At 46.1% G+C, this 7,351-nt stretch overlaps 1 long non-coding RNA gene across 1 annotated transcript; it reads right to left on the reverse strand.

Moving 5' to 3' along the window:
* Positions 1-4,552: 4,552 nt before the first annotated feature.
* On the reverse strand, positions 4,553-5,595 carry LOC116540186. Its single transcript, XR_004264343.1, has 2 exons — positions 5,211-5,595; positions 4,553-4,989 (listed from the first exon to the last, which is right to left on the reverse strand). It is a non-coding gene; the product is annotated as an uncharacterized LOC116540186 (long non-coding RNA).
* Between the last annotated feature and the right edge of the window lie 1,756 nt (positions 5,596-7,351).

The raw sequence follows: 7,351 nt of genomic DNA on the forward strand, positions 1-7,351 counted from the left end.
ACACCTCCCCGCTTCTTTGGCCCAACACCGCAGATCAAATGCCAAAAAGGCAACGGATCTCAGCTGCTTTGAAACAAGCTGTGTCAGTCCAAAGGTTACTTCATTTTGGACACCGTGTGACCCCATGTTTGGGCCTCATTTTAAATTAATAAACACATGAGGATAGTCGGCACTCTAACCCGAGAGCCTAGCGTGCTGCCTGGCCCATGGCAGGCTCAGTAAATTTAGGAGGAAAGCCACACCCTGGAGTTCCCTGACCTTGGTGAAAGGCAGTTGAGTAGAGTTGGCAGAGAAACCTGTCATTTGTGGTTTTCCATTTTAAATCTAAGCATTCTCACATTGTCATAAAATTTATAAACGCACGGGTGTGGTGAGTATTCCAAGCATTCGCAGTGCCTAGCACAGTGTGACTCAGAGTAAATAATCAATACATTATTTTTTGAATAAATGAACCAAATAAGTAATTAACATCTCAAAGTGGGCATTCACGCCTTGTGTTGTTTCCTGCAAACAAGTTCAGGAGGATATTTTCCATGTAGTAAAGGGAGCTCACTGCAAATTGGATGAGTGGGAGGGATAAAGTGGCAGCTCTGGGGCCTGGAGGGACAACCCCCACCTCAGCCGTCCCACCTCTGCCGCACTCCCATCTCTGCTTTTTCTCCTCCTCGCCTCCCCTCCCTACTGCTGCGCACAGCCTTCCCTCTGCTATCTTCTGAGCTGGTTTCCATCAATTTCCCTTTATAATATGTTTTGGTAACAGGTAGGGCAAATTCCACTTCCAATGCTTCCTTTTCAGGAAATTCAGGTCTGTTCTTCTAGACCAATTGTCCCAGATTTATAATAACTTTGTTAAGTTCCCATCAGTTTGAGTAGGGTGTTTTCACTGGAATTACATTGAGTTAAAGACTCATCTATGAAGAGCAGGCATTCTTCCTGAAAAACTTCCTGTGTTTTTAGACTAAAACTTCCTATCAAAGATGTGTCTCCATTTACTGAAGTCCTATTTCATATCCTTCAGTGGAGGTTCATTGTTTTTTCCTAGTAGACCAATTTCTGATCTTATTTCTAGGAGTCTTCCTCGAGGCATGTTTTTATTTGCCTTCCAGGACACCGCACGTTCCTGGTATCCTCCTACCTGCCAGGTCGCTCCTTTCTGGAGTCTTTTACTGGTTCTTTCTCTTCTCCCAGACCTCTTATTTTGTTTTGAGATGGAGTCTCGCTCTGTCACCCAGCCTGGAGTGCAGTGGTGCCATCTTGGCTCACTGCAACTTCTGCCCCCCAGGTTCAAGCAATTCTCCTGCTTCAGCCTAGGATTACAGGCATGGGCCTCCATGCCCAGCTAATTTATTTTGTATTTTTAGTAGAGAGGGGAGTTTCACCATGTTGGCCAAGGTGATCTCGAACTCCTGACTTCAGGTGATCCACCCACCTTGGCCTCCCAAAGTGCTGGGATTACAGGTGTGAGCCACAGCACCGGCCTCTTCTCCCAGACCTCTTAGCATTGGGCTCCAGAGCTCAGATTTGTAATTCTCAAGATTTCTACTGAATAAATCGCAATTCAGAGATAAATATCTTTGTGTGAATGAGTCTTCCATTTTTCTCCTTAGGATTCCTTACGAGTGGAAACAATGAGCAGGAAAGCCATGGAGGATCCAGTTCCTTTTCAGGTCCACACTGACTAGAGTTGTCTGGATTCCTGCAGAGTTGGCATGGCATAGCTCAGAGAGATTCAGGAGACTGGGATACGAAGGCCTCTTGTTTAGGTTGGGCACGGTGGCTCAAGCCTGTAATCCCAACACTTTGAGAAGCCGAGGTGAGCAGATCACTTGAAGTCAGGAGTTTGAGACCAGCCTGGCCAACATGGTGAAACCCCATCTCTACTAAAAATACAAAAATTAGCTAGGCGTGGTGGCACACATCTGTAATTCCAGCTACTCTGGAGGTGGAGGTGGGAGAATCACTTGAACCCAGGAGGTGGAGGTTGCAGTAAGTTGTAATTGCACCACTGCACTCTAGCCTGGGTGAGAGAGTAAGACACTGTCCCAGAAAATAAAATAAAAAGTCCAGGCATGGTGGCTCACACCTGTAATCCCAGCACTTTGGGATACCAAGGCGGGCAGATCATGAGGTCAAGAGATTGAGACCATCCTGGCCAACATGGTGAAATCCTGTCTTTACTAAAAATACAAAAATTAGCTGGGCGTGGTGGTGCGTGCCTGTAGTCCCAGCTACTTGGGAGGCTGAGGCAGCAGAATCACTTGAACCAGGGAAGCAGAGTTTGCAATGAGCCAAGATCATGCCACTGCACTCCAGCCTGGCGACAGAGCAAGACTCCATCTCAAAAAAGAGTTAATTCATTAAAAAAATAAAATAAAAAATAATTTAAAATTTAAAAGGCCTCTTGTCTTAAAGTTGAGCCTCCATGTTGATTTCTGAGAATCACAGTCTCAAGTTTCCATTTGAAATGCAAATGCAAGAGCTACATTTAGAAGGAGATTGTAGTTAGATTATAAAAAGTGGCTCTTCCTCTATGTGTGGGAAAATGATCTCTGCAGTGGGTCAGTCCTGGGTTTCACACCCAGCTCTCAGCTTTTCTGTTTACTCACACTGTGGCCTTGGAAAAAATATCTTCTGGACCTCCACTCCCTTGTCTGTAAAATGAAGAAAATACCTAGATGTTGTGAGTATTCATTCAATAGATGGACAGATAGGTGGATAGAGAGAGAGAGATGATAGGTAAGTGGGTAGGCAGGCAGATAGATTGATTGATCGAGAGAGAAAGAGAGAGAGACGGATAGATGATAGATGGGTAACAGTGAGGGTCTACCGTACACTTGGCACCATTTTAAACACGGGGGTCCCAGTGCTAACAAAACAGACAAAAGTCCATGCGTTACATGAGTTAAGGTATTTATATTACTTCCCAGCAATCTGAAGTTGAGGCGCTTAGTCGGGTATTTAGATTGAACTCACATTCTAAAAGAAGACAGATAACAACAAAACAAGCAAACTTATAAGAACCGGTAGTCAGTGCTACAGAGAAAAATAAAGCATGGAAATGGAATGGGTTGGGGGTTTGGGGTGGAGGGCACTTGAGGTGGAGTATTCATGGAAGGACTCTTGCCAAGGTGACATTTGAACATGGCAGGTCAAGCGTAGAATCAGAGACATTGCCTTAATATGATGGCACTGATCAGGAGAGAGGTGAAAGTGCCTTAGGACAGAGGCTTTGCCGTGGGTATGATGAGAACTTTTTGGATTCTGGATGTTTTCCAAGGGTAGAGTCAGTGGAATTTGCTCAAGAATAGGATGTAGGATGTGAGAGAAAGGGAACATTTAAGGATATATTCAAAATGCCTGAGAAATCATAAGAATTTAATTGCCATTAAGTAAGTTGCCATTGAAGTTGAGGATGAGCAGGTTTAGGAGGAATCGGAAGTTCCATGGGGACCAGCAGCACTGGAAATATTTATTCCCATCCAAGTGGCGAGATCAGGCAGGTGGCTGGACATATGGTCAGGGGGCCTGGGAGTAGCCCAGAGCAATAATACAAATTTAGGATTAAATAAGATAATAAGTAAAGTGTTTAGCCCTTTGGAAATCTTAGAAAGGAGACAGGCAGGTCGATGCTGGGTACTTCTCTAGGCTCACTCCCTGCTAACTTACTTGCCCTAAGATATCAGTGTGCACAATTTAAATCAATGCTTCTGCAAAACAAAATCACACCTTTTTTTTTTTTTTTTTTATCATGTCAAAATCCCTCCAGGCCTCTCACAGATGAGTTTGAATAAAAGTATGCATTAGGGAGCCAGGCGTGGTGGCTCACATCTGTAATTCCAGCAGTTTGGGAGGCCAAGGCAGGAGGATCAGTTGAGGACATTTTGAGACCAGCCTGGGCGACACACCAAAACCAGTGTATTCGTTTGTTTTCATGCTGCTGACATACTCAAAACTGGGAACAAAAAGAGGTTTAATTGAACTTACAGTTCCACGTGGCTGGGGAGACCTCAGAATCATGGCAGGAGGTGATTCATACTTATCTTACATAGTGGCAGCAAGAGAAAAATAAGGAAGAGACAAAAGTGGAAACCCCTGATAAACCCATCAGATCTCATGAGACTTATTCACTATCACGAGAATAGCACAGGAAAGACCAGCCGTCATGATTCAATTACCTCCTCCCGGGTCCCTCCCATAACACATAGGAATTCTGGGAAATACAATTCAAGCTGAGATTTAGGCAGGGACATAGCCAAACTATATCACCCATTCTCTACCAAAAATGTTTTAAAAATTAGCTGGGCATGGTGGCACATGCCCGTAGACCTAGTTACTTGGGAGGCTGATACAGGAGGATGACTTGAGCTCTGGAGGCTGAGGCTGCAGTGAGCTGTGATTGCACCATTGCATTCTAGTCTGGGCAACAGAATAAGGTCCTGTCAGTAAAAAAAATAAATCATAAAACATTTAAAAAATAAAAGTGTGCATTAGGAAGACCTGAAGAACTTTATCCAAATACTCCATTCCTGAGTATGAATTTATGAATTATGAATTCCAGCTCACAGACTTCGATCTTTATTTTGTAAAAGCTTCCCCCAGGGGTTTTCGTGAACACTCCTGGGATCATTCATTGGTCAGAACCTTGAAGTTAAACACAAAATGCCAAGAATATGGTAAAAGAAAGTAAAAAAGTGGAAAGAATCTAAATACCCTAATACTAGGGAGAGGTGTTCTTGTCTTCATTTTATAGATGAGGAATCTGCGGCTCAGAGGTGAAACGACTTTCCTAAACTCACATAGCTGGTGAATGGCAGCCAGGAGGTAACACAAGCTTTAGGGCCAGAGGTGTGTTTTTGTCACCACATCCTGCTGCCTACTCTGCTGCGTCACTCGTAATCCCACTGAGAAGGCAGAAGCCTGTTGTGATAGCTCAAGTGGCAGATGCAGGACTGGAGTAAGTCCTCCTGTCCTTTCAGGCTACTTGTCAACCTGAAAGAGGTAGAGATATGGCCAGCGAGCCTCAGATCCTAGTAAAATCAGAATTCCCGGGGGGGGTTCCTGCACCTCAACCCTGTGAGTTGCGCTTCGTTAGGTCTGAGTGAGAAACACAGCCTTAAATGCAAAGTGCTCCCCGCCCCAAATAGTCATTTCATGTTTTCCTCTCCCACTGCCCTCTGGAGGCCCAGCATCTGATCATGAACCTCCCCCACCTCAGCGCTGGCCCTGGGGGTCCTGGCAGGAAAGGGTTAAAGTCCTGAGAACTCGGGGCTCTTCTCTCAGGGGATTGGAATGTGCTGGAGGGAGGGAGGCTGGTGGTCCAGCACGGAGCCTGGGCATTGTTGCGGAACAATTGCCCCCCAGGAACAGAACAGCAGACGCTAATTATGAGACACTTGTGTCCTCCACGCAATTATGAGATCTGTGTGACCATTAGCGTAAGAAACTAGCTCACTGCCTTGTTTGGGTCTAACTTTCCGCACACTGCTCTACTCAGGAATCTGAAGAAGTAAAATGATGAACTCAGGGCATCATCAAAGACTCAGCCCAGAGATTCTCAAGTTTAGGCCACATGAGAATCACCTGGATGCTTGAAAAACATGCAGATTCTCAGGCCTCGATTCCAGAAACTTGGATTTGGTGGGTCTGAGTGGAAATGAAGGCGGTTTCGCCATTGAGATTCATGGAAGTCCAAACTTAGTTCTCCCTTGGAAGCTGGCAGAAGTCCTGGTGCCCATCTGGAAGTTTTCTAAGTGCCTCCACTCCCTGAGCAAAGGCTCTCACTGCCCTGCTGATGTTGCCTGAGCTGCGAGGGTTAAGCCCAAACACTGACTGAACCTCAGGCTGGCTCACAGGGAAGAGCAAGTCTAAGGACTATTTTCCTGCTTACACAGAGCCTCAGATCTCATGGGAAAGGTAAGGGTAGAGAATAAGAACACAAACCTGGAGCAATGAGGGGTCGGGGAAGGGTCCCCCAATCCCTGACTTCTGAATTAATCAGGTGACTTCATGCAAGGCTCAGAACCCTGTCTTAATCCAGCTTGGGTCAAAGGGTAATTGATGGGTGAGTTTGCTTCATGTCGAAAGGGCTGCAGCTGGCTGCAGAAAGAACCAAAACCCAAAATTAAATGCCACCGCAGCTCTCTCCATGCTCATACACTGGCTTTCAGGGCCAAATGGCACCACTGACTCCCCACTGCACATCTTCCAGGCTCTTCCATCCTAAAGAGGCAATCCTTCTTTAACTCCAGTTTGACAGTTCCCAAAGAGATCCACGTTCTCACCTGTGTGTCTAGAGATGTACAAGTGGCAATGACCAGCAGCCCACAGAACCAAAGGGTGGGAATGGAGAGGGGGCCTCTTCCCCCAGGAAGGCGATGCTAGACTATGCCAAACTGGTTCTCTAAGACCCTTCAGATACTCTGTGTCGCTTCAGCCTCGTGCCCACTGACTGAGACAGATAGACTCATCCCTCATTTTGACAAACGAGGAAAACAAGCGGAAGGTAGAGTGACTTTCCCAAGGTTACCGAGCTAGACTTCGGCAGAGCTGGACTTGCTGACCAGGTCTCCCTGTATCCCAAGTCCAGTTTCTCCGCGGCATTGTGCCTAATGGTACGTTCAAGGCATGAGGGAGACATCGGGGTCTCTGGAATATCTGGTCAAGTGTCCTGCAGAAGGATGACAGGAACTGAAGGGACATGGCTTAGGAGACCAGGCAGGTAGACCAGGATCATATTCTAGAAAAGGGCACGTTAGACTAAACTTAGGCTCTTATTTAGGATTTAATGGGAAGTCGATGAAGGTTTTTTGAGCAGAATTGTAATATGAGATCTTTAACTCTAGTCTCTAGAAGACCTGGGCATATGCTAGTCAATGCACAGAAGTTGAGTTCTCAGGGGTCATGCTCTGTTCACAGGACTGTAGATTCTCATCTTCTCCATCTCAGGAGCTGTCAGCCAGTCACCCTCCCCAGGACATCCACAGTCCCTGGACGGGCCAGGTTCCAGGCTCAGTACGTATCCTTTCATTAATCTCACAACGAGAAGGAAATAGGAGTGATAATTCCAGTCATGAAATCCTAGCTAGTTACTGGGAGTATAAACAACAGAGCTCCCGGCCAGGCGTGGTGGCTCACGCCTGTAATCCCAGCACTTGGGAGTCCGAGGCGGGCAGATCACAAAGTCAAGAGATCAAGGCCATTCTTGTCAACATGGTGAAACACCGTGGTGGCTCACGCCTGTAATCCCAGCACTTGGGAGTCCGAGGCGGGCAGATCACAAAGTCAAGAGATCGAGGCCATTCTTGTCAACATGGTGAAACACCATCCCTACTAAAAAAAAAAAAAAAAAAAA

Source organism: Sapajus apella, unplaced genomic scaffold (assembly GCF_009761245.1).
Source record: "Sapajus apella isolate SASKATOON/1434 unplaced genomic scaffold, GSC_monkey_1.0 scaffold137, whole genome shotgun sequence".
Classification (NCBI taxonomy): domain Eukaryota; kingdom Metazoa; phylum Chordata; class Mammalia; order Primates; family Cebidae; genus Sapajus; species Sapajus apella.